General features: G+C 40.2%; 1 protein-coding gene across 9 annotated transcripts in view; it reads left to right on the top strand.

Annotated features, from left to right (window-relative positions):
• The window catches only part of LOC136864547 (serine-rich adhesin for platelets), a 709,539-nt gene that overhangs the window by 223,512 nt on the left and 465,503 nt on the right, over positions 1-20,524 (top strand). The gene's annotated exons all lie outside the window — the stretch shown is intronic.

Raw genomic sequence — 20,524 nt, 5'->3', positions numbered from 1 at the left:
GGAAGGCCCTGGTTCAAAGAGCTATTTCTCTACTCGAAAGAAATGAGGAGATGAAATTGAATATATACCAAGCCATGTGTGTGTTTGTAGCAGCATGGCAACTAGTCACAATGGACACTATCTAAAACTGCTTTGGCCACTCAGGTTTCGGTGCCATTTCAGAAATTGTTAATGAAGAGGACTCTACTGATGACATTGGGTAAGACTGCGCAGTTATATCAAAGCACTTGAGTGCTACAACAGTCGAAGAATTTGTTACTTATGATGGTGATGATGCAAAAAGACAAAGTACTGAGGAGGAAGAAAAAGAGGATCCAGCCAAACCAACTTTTGGCACAGCAGTGGAGGGACTGGATATTGTCCACCGGTATCTCTCCTCCTTCAATGTTAATGAATACCTCATCAACAGTCTCAACCAAATTGAGAGTAAATTCTCTCTGCGAGATATCTGGGCAAGAGAAAGCAAACTACTGTACTGGACTGTGTCAAAAAGTTAAGGTTAATATGTTTGTTTTCATGGTTCTCATGGTCTATTTTTCACAAATCTCTTTAAAATCATACTAAGCCTCTGTTCCTTCAAGTTATAATTGCAAGTCAGCAATACGTATTTCTCTTTTCCTTGATGCAGGTTGTGCTCCCAATGGTACAATAAGGAATTTATGTCTGCTGTTTTGTAAATATTTTCTGTTATTCTTGTGTTAATTTGACTTCTTAGTATTTCTTAACATGACATTACATTAGTTAAGGACATAAAAGTATTATAATTTCTTGTGATATATAGCCGATTTTCTTTGAACCCCCTTTTAAGGAAAACCCCATCTTAAGGAAGAAATATCAAATCCCCCTTAGATTCATTAGAAAGCGGTTGTACTGTATTGGCTTTCATGTGAAATCATCAGTGTGTGTTGAGGACACAGTGACTGCTTGACAGTATGTGAACAACAGGGTTGTCATTCCCTCTGATGGTAATCATTGCAAATGGGATGTTTAAGCAGAACAGTGCCTGTCATCACACTAGTGGCATCTCCAAGGAAGCTCTCAAAAATATTACGCTTTAACAGTGGCGCACCAGGTCCCTGGACCTTAGACTTATTACACACGTGTGGTGGACATGATGGGTCGTTGTTTGCACAATTCCCCTCACCCACCATGAACTTGAATGAACTGACCCTTATTGTGCTGTGAGCATGGGTTGTAATTCTCCACGACTTGATAGATCCAGGACCTTAACGACCCATACCATGCAGGATTCGTCAGCGTATTGCAGCTTGGGGTGGGCAGATTCTGTATTGCCGTGTATCCACATGTGAACTGAGGCATCTGAATGTGTTACTACGTCACTGCGTCACACCTGTATACAATGCACACTTTGGAAGGTGTGTGTTAGCCATTGGGTGATGTGGCTGGCCCTTTGAAGCTGATATTTGATAACCACTGTGTTAATGTTAGTGGTATTGGCCTCTTCCAAGATGCTGATGTTTGTTTGATGGTCCTATCATTATACTCTCAATATTCTTCTAAACAATACTGATGGTATTTTCTTTGAGACATTTTAATTGTGTACTATAAGGAGTCCAATTCAAATAAGTGTAGGTGTCACTATGGCATTGTAAATAACGTAGTCTGTACACTGAGGTCAGGAGACTACTAAATGCTGCAGTAGAGCATTCGGGATGGTACTGTATTTCAACTCATACGTTAGCATTTGTTGAAAGATGGTTGCCCACTTAATCCACTCAAGTCACAATAAATGGCCATATCGTTGACTGAGGAATCAGATTTAATTTGCACACCTGTAGTTCGAGCGTACTTGTCACACAAAAACATACATTAAAAAAAAAAAAAAAAAAAAACGAATGCAGATAATTCACATTCATGCCATTGAAAGTCATGATTTACCTGTTCTTTCCTTGAGTGACTGCTGGTGGCTGTGGTACAAATATTTCATTTGAAATTATTTCAAAAAGAACAGATCAGTGTACTCTCAATTTTGGACAGTGGGTGGACTCTACAATTTTTTGTAAGTTTTTCTGAAACACCGCTGTATCCACGGAATGGATATATATCAGGATTTTTTCCCCTCCAATTTCCAATCACTATGGTTCTTGTGTGTCAGCGGCCGCATGCATTTGGAAGAACCTGGTGCAGCACTTTCTCCAGTATTTTGCTAACCTCAGTAACTTTCACTGTTGCTATCACTATCCTTTAATTCAGATTCCTTTTCCAAAACGTCATTATTGGTATAATAGTCATCTAAAACAATGTCTACAAAAGTCATTACTGCGAAACTGGTTCTTCTGTATAATGAATACTGAATACCATAGAAAATAAACTGTTATTCAACAATCCCAGTGTCTAACAGAAATAGAGGCAGAATTGTTTACCAACAATACAAGCCTGTAGTTCCCTACATTGTATATTGTTAGTAATTATATTGCAATATTGCAAATCTAATATACGAAGATAAGCGAGGCACTGCATCATTGTGAGCTGAGATCACAGAGATAAGTTTTTTAAGGTTCAACCTTTTCAATACAAATTTTAATTCACCTGTATTACATCAGAAGAGAAGACGAAAGGACAACCAATTACCATTAACAGTTTCTTACTTTCTTATAATTTTATTATCATCATCATTATAATTTTAATGAACACAATAAGCCTTATGAGACAACGTGTGTAATGAGATATACTAACGCATACTTTTCCAAGTTCTTTACACGAACAAGGTGTTATCGACTAAAATTACATTTTCACTTCGACAACATTTAAATAACAAGTGTCTTAAGAGATGGAAAATTATCGCCAAAGATTCAAATGCAACCGTAAATATGACATGTGATGATTTGAGTATTAGCACATAAACAGATCAACCAAAACAGTGTATCAAATGATTGCTATAAGTTTTTTTGCTATTTTATTCAGCACACAGTGTAAATAAGTGTTTCAAGAGACTTTTATACGTCGATAACATGTCAAAACTTTTAATTAATCTTTTATTGTTAAAAAAGCACGTATGTATTAATGTGTCTCATCATCAATTTTAATTATCATGCCCTTTCTCAATTGTGTGATTAACGTATTTTATGGCTGATGATATTTAAATATTGAAACCGGTACCATTACTAAATAACTGTTGTAAATAATATCTTATACAACTCATAATTTGTATTGAAAAGGTTGAACCTTGAAAACTTATCTTTGTGATCTCAGTTCAATATGGAAACAGAAATGAAGTTTTAAATCTTTGAATTGTGAGCTGAGCTTGTCGTTTGATTCATGTGCCAAAACTTTGCGTGCGGCCGCAGCTTGTCACACGACGCAAATGGGTTAAGGAAAATGATTGATATTGTACAAATAGGAACTGCTTCGTTGGTGTATGGTGCAGGTTGGTAAAAAACTGATGGTAATCGAATACTAGTGTATGCTAGGTTAAATGCATTCAAAATATTTTGCAAGTCCTTCTGTGTATTGGCTGAGTAAAGGAGATCGATAACTTAGGTTGAGGATACTTTGGTTTTAGCTCGCGGTCTGCTAAATTAATGTAATCCACTCAGTTGAAGCTAGGACCTGCGTACCTGCCGAAGACTTTCTCGGTTTATGGAGTTGAAGGGTTTCACAAGATCTATAAAGTCCCTGTAAGGAGGCTGGTTTGGTTCTTTCTATTTTTCATGCCTACTTTGGCAGTGATGAAGATTGTTTGTTTGTTTGTTTGTTTGTTTGTTTGTTTGTTTGTTTGTTTATGTATGTCAGTATTCGGGAGATAGTAGGTTCAAATCCCACTGTCGGCAGCCCTAAAAATGGTTTTCCGTGGTTTCCCATTTTCACACCAGGCAAATGCTGGGGCTGTACCTTAATTAAGGCCACGGCCGCTTCCTTCCCACTCCTAGCCCTTTCCTGTCCCATCGTCGCCATAAGACCTATCTATGTCGGTGCGACGTAAAGCAACTAGCATAATATAATTCATGTATGTAATGTATGTATGTATGTAATTTATTTATTTATTTATTTATTTATTTATTTCACTTGTACCACATCATTAACTTACTTCTAATAACTGTATAGTGAGTATTCTGGATACTTAAATTGAAAAGTTTATGCTCATATAACTCTGCTATTTACCCTACTCAGTAAGGCCGCAGACAGATATTCAAAATGCGAATGTATTCAGTTGATTTATATGTCAACAGAAACTCATGCCGGAAATGAGTGGACAATATGCTGAACAGTCTGATATTCAGTACCATAATCACAGCTGGGTGAGAATGTGTAACAATTGCTTACCATTCCGCCGTACTCAAAGATCCTATGCCCAACCCATTCCACTGTTTATCTCTATTACCTGCCGACGTCTGTCCTTCATTTACAATCTCCTCGTCTATATCTTCACTGTTCTAAGAAATCTACATATTCCACAACTGATTATTTTCTCCGTCTCAGCACTGTTTGTTATACTTTGAATTGTAGTCTACTATTAATGGCACTCTGGCCTCTCGGCCATCTCTTCACCGCGGTACCCCTCCTTTTCATATTATATCTTGAGTTATGTCTGCATATTGCCATTGGACATATTGTAACATGCAGCTGGGCAGGTAAATAAACAATTGGTAGGATTTACATTTAAGACTAAGATTTATTAGTTATTCATTTTTACACAGACATACAAGTACACTAATTTTTGTTCTCTCTACTCTCACTAATTTAGTCACACTAGTTACTCACTCTACCACTTACAGACTAACACGATCACGAGCTTGGGGCGTGTGAGCCAATTATACATGTCATACCAGTGGACGATGAAGACCCACAGGCCCCAGATGAATATGAAACTTTGGACAGGCTCCAGAAGATTATCTCTGATACCCAGAAAGACCTGGAGGTGGGCAGCTCAGGGAACTTACGAAACTAATCCAAGAGATTTGGGATATCTTCACTGCGACGGTTCCTGAGAAGTTACAAATAGTCAGGGACTGGCTGGTGTCGAAGAACCAACAAAACGCGGGAACTCAGCTTCCTTGGCCTGTGCACCTACAATCACAGATTTACTGCTGGCTATGTTTGAAGCCACTTATGCAACTTGAGGAAAGAAGGCGATTTCGATGGTAGTTGGAAGCAGAGGTTGCCTTCCGTGCACTGAAGGAGTCCCTGTGTATGGCACCTGTCGTGGGATTCTCCAAGTCTGGGGAGATGTTCATCGTGGATACAAGCACCATCTACTTGGGTCTTAGCGTCACGGAGCCCATCGATGAAAGTATAGGCTGTCTCATGCTAGATGTGATCTGAGGTAGCCCTTCCAGAGCCTTGTGGGCCAGCTGCTCTATCTCGGCGGTGAATTCCAGTAGCTTCTAGTTTACACGCTGGATCCTCTTTCTTCGCCGGACATAGTAGGTGCCTGCCAGCTTGTGGTCACCGTAGCACCCGTAGAGATTTTCCCACAACCTCGTCATAGGTGGCATCTGGGTAGAGGCCGTGTAATATCTCCACTTCTTGTCTATGTAGCCCGGCGATCAGGTGTATGGCCCTCTCTCCGACATCCATCAATTGTGCACACAGACGGTCTCGAACTGGGTCCGGAACATTCTCCTGGAAGTGGTCCCATCGTAACGTGGGGTTTCACCTTTGCGATGCTAAAGCCGCCACCACTGCTGGTGGGCTTAGTATTGGTCTGTATGGCCATCACTCTTTCATACAAGGCACTTGCTTCCTCCTTCAGATCTTGAACTCCAGATTCCACAATCTGCGCTATATCCTCTGGTTGAACGTCCAACAAAATGGGAACTCTGCAGATAGGAGGAAGCCACTCGCATTTATATCTGGAGTGGTCAGAGCCGAGAAGCTTCATGAATGCGATCAAGAAGGAGCAGCACATGTCGGAAGTGACATCGTAGCAAGAGAGAGAAGGCAGCAGCAGGCCAACAGTTTAGTGGAGGATATGCTATGGGCAAGAGAGTGCGGGCCAAGGATCTCGGAACACTAGAAAATGTTGATGAACAATAAAGCTGCGTGGAGGTAAGACATCTAATCAAAAATTTATTCTCACGTCACAACGTGGTACACTGTCAGTACACGCATAACAGTTGGACAAGAGGGACATCTCCTGGACGACAGATAGAACAGAACAACAGACTCAGCTTCACAGATGGAAAACTTACTTTATGGCACTGGCTACCTAACAGCACTGCACTGCTCAACTGAACCTATCAACTAACTCTGAACTGAACAGACTGACAGAACTGAACTGAGCTGAGCTCATCTGGTTCGCCGTAAATTCAGAGGCCAGCTCCTCGAAATACTTCCAGAAAGAAGTCTTAAGAGCCCTCTTGATTCGGAATGATCTGGAGTAATCCTCTAGGCCTTTCTTGTGCTATCAGGAGGCCTTAAATGAGATGGCAGTGCGATGGCAGAGGGGGTTGGACTTGCCCGCCCAGCTTGTTCTCAGTTGGTTGGCACGTGGCGATCAAAATCTGGGTAGTGATGTCAGCAGTTCCTATGGCGGAGTAGTCCCATCTTGCTCTTCCCCAAGGTCTTGTACAAAATGGCGGATGCTGTCACAATTCTACTGTTGTGGTATTATGGGGTAAGAAATGTGTTATTCTCCTCCTGACCCTGTAAAAAATGCTGGAAAACTCTACTCATTGTTCACTACATGACGTTTGGTCGATTCAGGAAGGAGGAATCAATTTTATGTAGCTTGTCTGCGCCAAGGCCGTATTAATATTGCTAGTATGGACTTCATCATATTGGAATGGGATTTCTGTGCTGACTCGGAATGGATTCAATGAATATGCTTTATTGTTTATTGGGTACTGACTGGGATGCACGGAACTTGTTTACATGTGAGGACCTTGTATCTGTTCTACCACCACCTTCACCTGGTGTGTTTCTATGTAATTTGTGGAGTGCAATGACTTTTTGTGGTCTGTTTCCGGATTACGAGTATCAAGGCCTTGTTAGTTTAACTTATCCTAAATCAGTAATTTCCTTTTGTGAACTTGAAAACGTATGCTCCTGTTTTCTTAAACAATACTGTAATTTAGTAACTTTATGCCACTGATCTGTTGCTTCCTTTTGTGAATTGAAAAGAAATATGAACTTATGGATGCTCAGTTTAACATAATTGAATCATAATTTATTTCTTACCAAGCTCGACAGCTGCAGTCGCTTAAGTGTGGCCAGTATCCAGTAATCGGGAGATAGTGGGTTCGAACCCCACTGTTGGCAGTCCTGAAGAAGGTTTTCTGTGGTTTCCCATTTTCACACCAGCGAAGTGCTGGGGCTGTACCTTAATTAAGGCCATGGCCGCTTCCTTCCCATTCCTAGGCCTTTCCTCTCCCATTGTCGCCATAAGACCTATCTGTGTCAGTGCAACGTAAAGCAAATAGCAAAAAAAAAAAAAAAAAAAAAAATCTTTAATGGCATCTGTTTCAGGTTGTTAATGAAGTTGTGATTTTTCTGGTGAAAAAAAGGTTAATTCTGGTTTGTAATCGTTTTGCACACACAAGTTGTATTTTACTTCATGCATCAGAAGAACTCGAGCAGCATTAACCCTGCAAGCCCTTAATAATGCCATTGAAATTTGTATAACAATTTAGTTTGGGTTTGTTAACTTCCTTATCTCTTGAAAATTGAACCGTTCCCTAAAGAAGGCTATCATATCCCTCGCGAACCTACTACACTGTCGTAGCAGGGGTAGAGGTGATGCTCCCACGTGACGCATCCTAGGTGGAGGTTATGGGGGTCCTAACCGACTTTCTGGCAGACTTAATAAAATAGTTCTCGCAGACCGAACACACGACCCCTGTGGGTGGGGGGCGCAGACGAAGAATACACCCAAAATATCCCCTGCCTTTTGTAAGAGGTGACTAAAAGGGGCAACCAAGGGATGATGAATTTAGAACCATGAGACTACTTGTGATTAACACCATTACATGAGGAACACCATGGATCTACGTTACCTTATGTAAGGAGCACCACTCACTGGGCGAGTTGGCCGTGCGCGTAGAGGCGCGCGGCTCTGAGCTTGCATCCGGGAGATAGGAGGTTCGAATCCCACTATCGGCAGCCCTGAAGATGGTTTTCCGTGGTTTCCCATTTTCACACCAGGCAAATGCTGGGGCTGTACCTTAATTAAGGCCATGGCCGCTTCCTTCCAACTCCTAGGCCTTTCCCATCCCATCGTCGCCATAAGACCTGGCGAGAGGAAAGGGAGACAATGGGAGAGGAAATGCCTAGGAATGGGAAGGAAGCGGCCGTGGCCTTAATTAAGGTACAGCCCCAGTGATAGTGCGATGTAAAGCCCCTAGCAAAAAAAATAAATAAATAACACCACGGGTTTGGGTGTTGCCTGTGGTTGGTGGGTTGGTGCCATTGTGTGTATCCCACCGGGGTGGGGGGCACTGTGTTGCATGGATTCATGTCCATGCGAGAAAAGGTGCTGTATGCTGCCCTGCAATGTGTCAGTTCCTCTGTGTTCAGAATGGGTCTGCGTTACCTATGAGTAGTACCACTATGTGAAGAACACCACGGGTTTGGCTGTTGCCCGTGATTAGTACCACTATGTGAGGAACACCATGGGTCTGTGTTGCCTGAGAGTAGTATCATTATATGTGGAACACAATGGGTCTATATTGCCTGTCGGTGGTATCATAATGTGTGATACGCTGTGGGTTTGCATTGCCTATGATTAGTGAGCGGCACCAAGAGTATACGTGGCCTGTGATTTGTTCCATTATGTGAGGAACACCACTGGAATACCTGCGCCCGTGATTAGTCCCACTATGTGAGGAACATCACAGGTCTGCGTTGATGGCGGGTGGTGTCCTTTGTGAGGAATACCATGGTTTCTGTGTTGGCTGAGGCCTGGTTTCTTCAACTCTGTGTTAAATGTTACTTAACAAATGTTAACCAACAATTGTTATTAATTTAATGCTTCATTTAAAAGTGGTCTGTTTCACGAACACATTTCCAACAGTTGTTATGAAACAATTGTTAAAGACAAATTAACACATTTCCATGAGAATTCTGAACGCGTTTGGCAGTGAGCGTCTTTTGTTTTTTTACATAAAGCGCTCTTAGTGGTGTGTTGAAATAGTATTTCATCAGACAGGCACAGGGTTGACATTATTGTAGGTTATGGTTAGCGGAGACCGATAAGATGTAAACACGTCAAGTAAGAGGCAACAAAAGCATTATTATGATGATTGCGAGACAAATGTTGTTATAGTTTTAATTTAAAATTATGCGAGTGTACTTAAAAAATGAAATAACGGACTGTGATATCACAACATTCGATATAGCCTATTCTTATATTCTTATCACAGGCAAAATGTGATAATTGATATGTTTTGAATGATTTTCGGGCATTCTTTTATTGCGGAGAAAATATGAAATGCCTTGTTAATGCTACAATGGCAGCAGGAATTCATTGCAGGATTCTACACTCTCTTTCCTTTCACTTGTGAACATAGTCGCCTACAATTACAAGAAAAGTGTTTCAAGCATAATATCTAACAAGTAGAGCCCAGACCCTGTGGTGATCCGATTTCACTGAGCTTCAGTGTACCTGTAGGGAGAAACTCTGCAGTAACTTGTGTATAAGGGTTTAAGTCAATGCGCTTTCATTTGTGAAAAAAATGAGGTCAGCTGTCATTACACAGAATCTGCTTCGGACAAAGTGGAGGTGATAGAACACAAAAAGGTGAACAAATTTTATTTAAACATGTCAGGTCCGCAACTTCTGAAAAATTGATGAATCCCTGATTCTAATGCTAAGCATATATCCTTGGGAGTTACATCACAGCGAAACAGAGTGGTGGCCTAGTGGTCACTGTACTTGTCTACAAACCTCGTAGACGTGAGTTTGAGTCTCGTCGCAGCTGTAATTGTTGTACAAAATAAATTATTAATTGAGGAAATGTTAAGATAAAATTTGGAACAAAAATATTATGCAAATTGCAGTGCACTTTATTTTCTACTTGAAATTAATATAGGCCTAAATGTTCTCACACTTCCTGCTGGATATCTCTCTTTCTCTCTCTCTCTCAATTTGAGGTGCAAACTAAAGTTCCACTGCAATTTGATTATTTATTTTATTCGCATTTTTACCTTCACATTCCCTGAAATAATCATTTAATTTGTATAAAAAGTATGGCTGTGGCGGGACTTGAACTCACGTCGTCGTCGTGGTTTGGAGACAAGTACGATGACCACTCGGCCACTGCTCCACTTGTCTGAGTTGCAACTCTTCAAGTATATATGCGTTGCATTAGAATCGGGTGAATCATAAATTTTCGGAAATTATTAGGTTGCAGATCAGACAAGTTTAAGTTAAATGTGCTCGCATTTTAGCGTTCTATCACCTCCATGTGGTCCGAAGCGGATCCTGCCTCATGACACTTGTCCTTCCTACCCCTGAAATCAAAAGCGTATTGACCTAAACTCTTATACACGAGTTACTGTTGTGTGCCCACCAATAGGTACATTAGCTTGTTCAAATCGATTGGACGCAGGGTCTGACCCCTCCTTGTAAAATCTATTAGCAACTGCTGCACGGGAGACTCTGATAAGTTTCAGTCTGTTGGAAACTCTAACCTATTTTCAATATCATCTAGTACCTTGTTCATTATGGCTTTGGTAATTAGAAATATTTCTTCTGACAACTCTAAAAAGTCGTTATTTCTTAGCATCGATCGTCCTTTGCCTTCTTCAGTTTATAAATATACTTCATACATCAGTAAAGCTTCAATCTTACATCTTCTACATGCCTCCATTTTGAAATTTTAGCAGCTGTTAAGAGTTTTAACACAGGGCTGCTGCCAGGTTAATTTAACACAAGTATTAACAATTTGTAATTCTTGATGAGACGACCATTTTGTTAAATTATGTTTTAAGTCTCTTAAACAGCGGAGTTAACACTTAACATTCGTTGAAGAAACCGGGCCTGAGAGCGTTGCCATTATGTGTGACATACCAAGGGTCTGCATTACCTGTGATTAGTACTACCATGCGTCTAAGATACCTGTGATTTGTACCACTGTAGGAGGAAAACCATGGTTCTGCTTTACCAGTGATTAGTACTAATATGAGGGGCCGGTGACCTATATTTTGGACCCATTTTGTTTAATAAGAATCATCTCCGAAAATAAGGCATTGTGAACTGGATCAACAGATTTTCTTGGATTTACAGTCATTTTTTCTTCATCATTCGTTTTATGTTTTAGTCAGTGGATACATTTCGAAGTTTTAATTATCATTATGTTTCGTTGCACCTCGTACCATTAGGGGCTGATGACCTAGCTGTTAGGCCCCTTTTAACAACAAACATCATCACCACACACTCGTGTCCAAAAGTTAAGCATAAGTTACGAGTAAGCAGGGCAACAGGAAATAGACCGCAAATCGCACGACATATGCACCTACCAACCTTACGTCTGTATAGGAAAGGAGTGATCCCTGCTTTAACTGGTGGTGTACCCGCTAGGTAAACACAGCCAGTGCCTGCGCCCCATATTCCCTCAGTCGTGTTTGCCCTGTTATAGTGTGCGGAGTGTAGCCTCGTGGTGAATGTGACAACATAATGGCACGACGACGCCATTTGGATCCCGTTTTGTAGGGTAGAATACTCGGCCGCCTGCAAGCAGGCCAGGCACAGACTGAAGTCGCCGTATCCTTGAATGTGCCATAAAGTGTCATTTACAGGCATTGGAGACGATTTCGAGACACAGGAGATGTTAATCATAGGCCAGTACCAGGTTGACCAAGGGTAATCTCCCCACAGTAGGACCGATATCTGGCCTTAACCGTCCGACGAAATCAGAGTGCATCTGCAAGACAATTGTCAGCGGAGCTTGTTGCAGCCGTCTGAGGGGTTGCCGTTTCCTGGCAAACTGTGTACCGGAGGCTCAGAGCAGCAGGGCTGTTTGCCTGACGTCCAGCGCTGTGTCTCCCGCTCACTACAGCACAGACGGGCCCGTTTACTGTGGAGACATCAATATCGAAACTGGGCCATGAATGAATGGAGGCATGTGCTCCTCACAGATGAATCCCGCTTCAGTTTGCAGAACGATTCCCGTCGCGCATTAATCTGGAGAGAAGCACGTAGTCGATACAACCACAGGAACATCGTGGAATGGGACCAGTATGGTGGTGGTGGCGGCATCATGTTGAATGGCCGTATGGACCTGCACATCTTTATAGGTGGTCTGAGGAACACTGTTAATGCTTGGAGATACAGGGATGAGGTACTGAGACCACATGTTCGATTCTTCAGTGGTGCTGTTGGTCCAGACTTCCGACCGCACCGCGCTGCTCTGGTGGATAAATTTCTGGCTAGGGAAGACATTCATCGCATGGACTGGCCAGCGAGGTCTGCGGATCTGAATCCTATAGAACATGTCTGGGATGCATTGGGGAGGCGAATTGCATCCCGTCAGCCTCCACCAAGAACCCTCCAAGACCCTCGCATTGACCTTTCGGAGGAATGGGATCGACTGCCACAAGGGCTCTTGAATCATCTGATAGAGAGCATGCCACGTCGCTGCGAAGCGTGTCTGTCCGTTAGGGGTAACCTTACACCCTATTAACAGCATATTTTGTTGTGGAAGGCATTGCAAGTTTTGTTAGTTGTTGTCAAAGATGTACCTTAGCTATCAGAACCTTTCTGACACTGTCTTTTTGGACAAGTTTGTGACATGGTGTGTGATTCAGCTTCCGTTTGTTCAGCAATCCGTCTGACATTCCTGTCAGGTGGTATGGTTTCATTTAGTGATTATGCTTAACTTTTGGACACTAGTGTATCTTATCCCCTGGGCCCTGTTTCATAAAACTAACTAATAATATTAGAACTCATAGAAATAATTATTAGTTAACCAAATTCTGTTTCATAAAGATTTATACATGACTAATAAAATATCTTCACTAATAATATTAGTTCATTAGTCAGCTGATACAAATGGAGGTTAGAATCGGTCTGTTGCATATGTTCTTGGTTTGGGTTTGTTCCTAGCAGTAGGCTAATGCTTGACTACAACCGACTATTAATCCACATGTTTAAAGGCTGACTTGAGATTTTTGTTGTTGTGACTTCAATACATATGAAAATGGATAAAAGAAGTGAAAATGTGAGAGAAAAAAATTTCTTTGCGGAAAGTAATTGAGAGAAAGCGTCAACTATTTGCAGCCTTTTTCACACTATAACTCTCCTTGTTCCTTTTACTTTTTATTTCATGTGCTCTTAAAAATCTCTGTTGAGATGGACTAACAAAATTGTTGTTTACTACCCCTGTTGGTGGGGCCAGTAGAATAACAGCCACAGTACCCCCTGCCTGTCGTAAGAGGCGACTAAAAGGGGTACCAGGGCTCTCAACTTGGGAGCGTGTGTTGGTGAACATGGGGCACTGAGATGAGTCCTGCTATTGCTTCAACTTACTTCTGCCGGGTTCATTTTCATCTACCCTTCTGACCTCCCTTGTTAAACTCTTGTTCTTTTCCGACCCTGACAGTATTAGGTTGCGAGGCCGAGAGAGTCTTTCATTATCATGCCCTTCGTGGCCCTTCTTTTTCTTTAGCCGATACCTTCATTTTAAAAATGTCGGATCCTTTCCATTTTTCTATCTGATTAGTGTTATTATAGATGATGGTTGCCTAGTTGTAGCCTACTTCCTCTTAAAACAATAATCATCACCAGCATCATCTTGGTTTACTGGTGATATAAGCCAAGATTTTAAAAGATACTTGGAGTGTCTGAGCAGAACTGCACTAGAGAAACACAATGATACTGTGTATCACTACCAGCTGGTGGAGTGCAATGCGAAGCTGCTATTTTAAGGTTATGCTTCATTCCTTGCAGTGGAACGTTCTATTACCTACCAATCCTATCAAGAAAATACTCAAAAGTTATGTAATCTAACCTAAATCTCCCATTGTACCAGTATTCATATGTTTGTTACATGTCAGTACAGGCTGTTCTTGCCGTAACAGTTATTGAACGGTGAATACCTACGCTCGTTCCTTATCACTATTTGAATCAGAGTCGACCATTTCAGTGATCATCATGATTTTATGCCAAAATATTAAAATACCGCTCACTGTGATTGCACTAATAATATGAATTATGAGTCAAAATACACTCGTGGAAATACTCCTAATAATATGAGTAACTTTTATTAGTCATGTTGTCTATGAAACAATTTACTAATATTATTAGGAACATCTACTAATAATTTGAACTCATAAACTAATAACTAATATTATTAACTAATAATTTTATGAAACATAATACTAATATTATTAGTTAATATTATTGGTTTCTTACTAATAATATTAGTGAGAGATGTTTTATGAAACAGGGCCCTGCTCCTTTTGTCATGCTTTATGAAATGTTTGTTGGACTAGCCTTTTCTGTGTGCTGTACAATCCTGTTTAAACAAAATCATGCATTGTGTACTGGCATATAAGATTTTCCTTCTTTTTCTTTTTAACAATATTTCATAGACCCTGGAACTATTGAGCATTATTGTTATTGTGGATCTTGTAGGTTCATTCAAGGAGATAAGCCACCTGATAACTGCCCCTTCTAGGGAAACAAAATGATCAGCCTCCTATGAACATATTTCTCTCATCTGTTGTTTAGATATTACTTGTGGTTGTTGAGTTTAGTCCAAACATATTTAAGTTATTTAGAGTTTTGTGGAAAATTTCTAACTTTGAAGTTTTCCTTGTGCCCTGTTCATTTTCTTTTTCCCTTTTGGTCAATGTGCAGGGGATTTTGCTAACTTGGCTGAGAAAATTGTTCTTTACAGCTTGACAGTATGAATCATCCCAAGCTACTCACTGCTTGGGGTCTTTTTAACCCGACTTGGATGCTTCATCTGTTTTTCCTCCCTTTACCACGTGAAGCCTCCGGGTTGCAAGTGATAATCATTGTTGTTCCGTATTGAAGATTACTATACTTATAAGATTACTAATTCATGGTTCATGTTTGTGGGTTACTGTAGTCACGTCCTAGTTCGTGAACCATGGGCAACGGCTGAGTGGCCTAGTAAGTGGTCCTGAGAGTCAGGATACCAGTTGCTATGGAATGGGAGTGGGCATCTCGGACATATTCTGAGTCGTGGCCCTCCTTGTGCTCAGGCGGCTAGGACTATACAATTCACTGGTGGTCCATAACCCGTTAGAGGAGAGATCCTCACTTGGACTATGTGCAAGTAGGGCAGCATCCTGCTTCATGAATTTACCGAGCTCAGAACACACTAAGCAAGCCTCGGATCTATGGGAGTAATGGAGTCCCACTCCCATTTGACACGCGAGGGACTCCTTGGAAACAACTTGGCGAACGAAATGGAATTCGATGAGGAGCTATCAATATTAATGGGGCTTATGGAAGAAAGAAGGTAGAACTGGCTGAGTCAGCAAAGAGGATGCATCTGGATGTGCTAGGAGTAAGTGATATTCGGGTAAGGGGAGATAATGAGGAAGAGATAGGAGATTATAAGGTGTACTTGACGGGTGTTAGAAAGGGAAGGGCAGAGTCTGGGGTAGGGCTCTTTATCAGGAATACCATTGCACGCAACATAGTTTCTGTTAGGCACGTAAATGAGCGAATGATGTGGGTAGATTTGTCAGTGGGAGGAATTAAGACAAGAATTGTGTCCATGTATTCACCATGTGAGGGTGCAGATGAGGATGAAGTTGACAAGTTTTATGAAGCATTGAGTGACATCGTGGTCAGGGTCAACAGCAAGGATAGAATAGTGCTAATGGGCGATTTCAATGAGAGAGTTGGGAATAGAACTGAAGGATACGAAAGGGTGATTGGTAAATGTGGGGAAGATATGGAAGCTAATGGGAATGGGAAGTGTTTGCTGGACTTCTGTGCTAGTATGGGTTTAGCTGTTACGAATACATTCTTCAAGCATAAGGCTATTCACCGCTACACATGGGAGGCTAGGGGTACCAGATCCATAATAGACTATATCTTAACAGACTTTGAATTCAGGAAATCTGTTAGGAATGTAAGAGTTTTTCGGGTATTTTTCGATGATACAGACCACTATCTGATCTGTAGTGAACTAAGTATCTCTAGGCCTAGGGTAGAGAAAGTGAAATCTGTCTGCAAACGAATAAGGGTAGAAAATCTCTAGGACGAGGAAATTAGACAGAAGTACATGGATATGATTAGTGAGAAGTTTCGAACAGTAGACAGTAAGCAGGTTCAGGATATAGAAAGTGAATGGGTGGCATACAGGGATGCTATAGTAGAAACAGCAAGGGAATGCCTAGGAACAACTGTGTGTAAAGATGGGTAAAGGCGAACATCTTGGTGGAATGATGAAGTGAGAGCAGCCTGTAAACGTAAAAAGAAGGCTTATCAGAAATGGCTCCAAACAAGGGCCGAGGCAGACAGGGATTTGTACGTAGATGAAAGAAACAGAGCGAAACAAATAGTTGTTGAATCCAAAAAGAAGTCGTGGGAAGATTTTGATAATAACCTGGAAAGGCTAGGTCAAGCAGCAGGGAAACCTTTCTGGACAGTAGTAAAAAATCTTAGGAAGGGTGGGAAAAAGGAAATGAACAGTGTTTTGAGTAATTCAGGTGAACTCATAATAGACCCCAGGGAATCACTGGAGAGGTGGAGGGAATATTTTGAACATCTTCTCAATGTAAAAGGAAATCATCATGGTGGTGTTGCAAACAGCCAAGCTCATGGGAAGGAGGAAAATGATGTTGGTGAAATTATGCTTGAGGAAGTGGAAAGGATAGTAAATAAACTCCATTGTCATAAGGCAGCAGGAATAGATGAAATTAGACCTGAAAAGGTGAATTATAGTGGGAAGGCAGGGATGAAATGGCTTCATAGACTAGTAAAATTAGCGTGGAGTGTTGGTAAGGTACCTTCAGATTGGACAAAAGCAGTAATTGCACCTATCTACAAGCAAGGAAACAGGAAGGATTGCAACAACTATCGAGGTATCTCATTGATTAGTATACCAGGCAAAGTATTCACTGGCATCTTGGAAGGGAGGGTGCGATCAGTCGTTGAGAGGAAGTTGGATGAAAACCAGTGTGGTTTCAGACCACAGAGAGGCTGTCAGGATCAGATTTTCAGTATGCACCAGGTAATTGAAAAATGCTACGAGAGGAATAGGCAGTTGTGTTTATGTTTCGTAGATCTAGAGAAAGCATATGACAGGGTACCGAGGGAAAAGATGTTCGCCATACTGGGGGACTATGGAATTAAAGGTAGATTATTAAAATCAATCAAAGGCATTTATGTTGACAATTGGGCTTCAGTGAGAATTGATGGTAGAATGAGTTCTTGGTTCAGGGTACTTACAGGAGTTAGACAAGGCTGCAGTCTTTCATCTTTGCTGTTCATAGTTTACATGGATCATCTGCTGAAAGGTATAAAATGGCAGGGAGGGATTCAGTTAGGTGGAAATGTAGTAAGCAGTTTGGCCTATGCTGACGACTTGGTCTTAATGGCAGACTGTGCCGAAAGCCTGCAGTCTAATATCTTGGAACTTGAAAATAGGTGCAATGAGTATGGTATGAAAATTAGCCTCTCGAAGACTAAATTGATGTCAGTAGGTAAGAAATTCAACAGAACTGAATGTCAGATTGGTGATACAAAGCTAGAACAGGTCGATAATTTCAAGTATTTAGGTTGTGTGTTCTCCCAGGATGGTAATATAGTAAGCGAGATTGAATCAAGGTGTAGTAAAGCTAATGCAGTGAGCTCGCAGTTGCGATCAGCAGTATTCTGTAAGAAGGAAGTCAGCTCCCAGACGAAACTATCTTTACATCGGTCTGTTTTCAGACCAACTTTGCTTTACGGGAGCGAAAGCTGGGTGGACTCAGGATATCTTATTCATAAGTTAGAAGTAAGAGACATGAAAGTAGCAAGAATGATTGCTGGTGCAAACAGGTGGGAACAATGGCAGGAGGGTACTCGAAATGAGGAGATAAGGCTAATTTAGGAATGAACTCTATGGATGAAGCTGTACGCATAAACCGGCTTCGGTGGTGGGGTCATGTGAGACGAATGGAAGAGGATAGGTTACCTAGGAGAATAATGGACTCTGTTATGGAGGGTAAGAGAAGTAGAGGGAGACCAAGACGACGATGGTTAGACTCAGTTTCTAACGATTTAAAGATAAGAGGTATAGAACTAAATGTGGCCACAACACTAGTTGCAAATCGAGGATTGTGGCGACGTTTAGTAAATTCTCAGAGGTTTTCAGACTGAACGCTGAAAGGGATAACAGTCTATAATGATAATGTATGTATGTAATGTTATTATTTAACCACCTATTCAGTACATTTCGGTCTTATATAATTGGGATTTTATCCTTATTACGACAGCGACATACTTTGACACTTGATCTCTTCGTCTAGGACTACGTCAAATGCCAAATCATCAATTACGTATTTACAAGTCAATAATCACAAATCTTAATCTCTCGAACCAAAGACTTATTGGTTTACAACTTTATTGACATTATTTCTTAATAAGGTCTTTACTTCAAGTGATTTCATATCGTTCTTGGTTTATATCTTTATTGACATTATTTCTAAATAAGGTCTTTACTTCAAGTAATTTCATATCGTTCAAATGTATTTTCTTAAACATTCTGGAAAAATCTATATATATAAAATAACTTGTCCTGACTGACTGACTGATTCATCATCGCAGAGCCAAAACTACTGGACGTAAAGAAATGAAATTTTGGGGATATATTCATATTATGATGTAGGTGCTCGCTAAGAGAGGATTTTTGGATATTCCTTCGCTAAGGGGGTGAAAAGGGGGGTGAAATTTTAAAATGAGTGTATCTATATCTCAAAACTTTAAAAGTTTACAGATGTAAAAATTGGTATTTAGAATCTTCTTTAAAAATAAGGAAACACGTATTTTTTTGTTTTCAGAAAATACCAATAGGAGGGGTGAAAAAGGGTGAAAAATCGGGGGAAATGGGTTGAATGCCTTTAATCAGGATACCAGTACTTATATCTCAGAAACTGAAGATATTACAGACCTGAAAGTTGGTGCTTTTGATCTCTTTTAAAAATAAGCACGTATTTTTTTGTTTTTGGAAAATCCAATTAATACGAGGGTGAAAAGGGGGTGAATTTTTAAAATGTGTGAATCTATATCACGAAAATTTTTAAGTTTGCAGATGTAAAAAATGGTATTTAGAATCTTCATTAAAAATAAAGAAACACGTATTTTTTTGTTTTCGGAAAATCGCAATAGGAGGGGTGAAAAGGGGTGAAGAAATGGTTGAATGCCTTTAATGAGGCTACTTATGTTTCAGAAACTGAAGATATTACAGACCTGAAAATTGGCGTTTGGGATCTCCTTTAAAAATAAAGAAACACGTATTTTTTTGTTTCTGGAAAATCCAATTAACGGTGGGGGGGGGTGAAAAGGGGGTAAAATTTTAAAATGAGTCTATCTATATCTCAAAACTTTTAAAGGTTATAGATGTGAAAATTGGTATTTAGAATCTCCTTTAAAAACAAAGAAACACGTATATTTTGTTTTCGGAAAATCCCAATGGGAAGGAAGGGTGGAAAATGTTGAAGAATGGGTCGAATGCCTTTAATGAGTCTACTTATATTTCAGAACCTGAAGATATTACAGACCTGAAAATTGGTATTTGGGATCTCCTTTAAAAATAAAGAAAGGCGTATTTTTCTGTTTTTGGAAACTCCAATTAATGGGGGGGGGGTGAAAAGGGGGTGATTTTTTAAAATGAGTGTATCTATATCTCAAAACTGTTAAAGGTTATAGATGTAAAAATTGGTATTTAGAATCTCCTTTAAAAATAAAGGAACACGTATTCTTTTGTTTTCGGAAAATCCCAACAGGAAGGGTGTAAAAGGGTGAATAATTGGTTGAATGCCTTTATTGAGGCTACTTATATTTCAGAACCTGAAGATATTACAGACCTGAAAATTGGTATTTGGGGTCTACTTTAAAAGTAAAGAAACACGTATTTTTTCGTTTTTGTAAATCCACTATTGGTGGGTGAAAAGGGGGCGTGAATTTTTTAAAATTAGTATGTCTACATATTAAAACTTTAGATTTACAGATGTAAAAATTGGTAGTTAGAATCTCCTTTAAAAATAAAGGAACACGTATTCTTTTGTTTTCGGAAAATCCCAATAGGAGGGGTGTAAAAGGGTGAAAAATGGGCTGAATGCCTTTAATGAGGATACATATATCTCAGAAACGGAAGATATTACAGAACTGAAAATTTGTATATGGGGTCTTCTTTAAAAACAAAGAAACACGTATATTTTAGTTTTTGGAAAATCCAATTAGTGGCGGTTAAACAGAAGTGACAAATTGGGGTGAATTTTTTGAAAGACTATATCTCCAGAATATCTTGGAAACGTAAAATGTTACAGTCGTAAAAAGTGGGTGTTTGGAATCTCATGTAAATGTAAAGAAACATAGGTGATTTGTTTTTGGAAACTCCTTTTAAGGGGAACTCAAAAGGGGTGAAATTTTAAAATGAGA

The sequence above is a fragment of the Anabrus simplex genome, chromosome 2 (assembly GCF_040414725.1).
Source record: "Anabrus simplex isolate iqAnaSimp1 chromosome 2, ASM4041472v1, whole genome shotgun sequence".
NCBI classification, from domain to species: Eukaryota; Metazoa; Arthropoda; class Insecta; order Orthoptera; family Tettigoniidae; genus Anabrus; species Anabrus simplex.
Note: the sequence above shows the minus strand (reverse complement) of the source record. Positions and strands in the feature narration are given on the sequence as shown.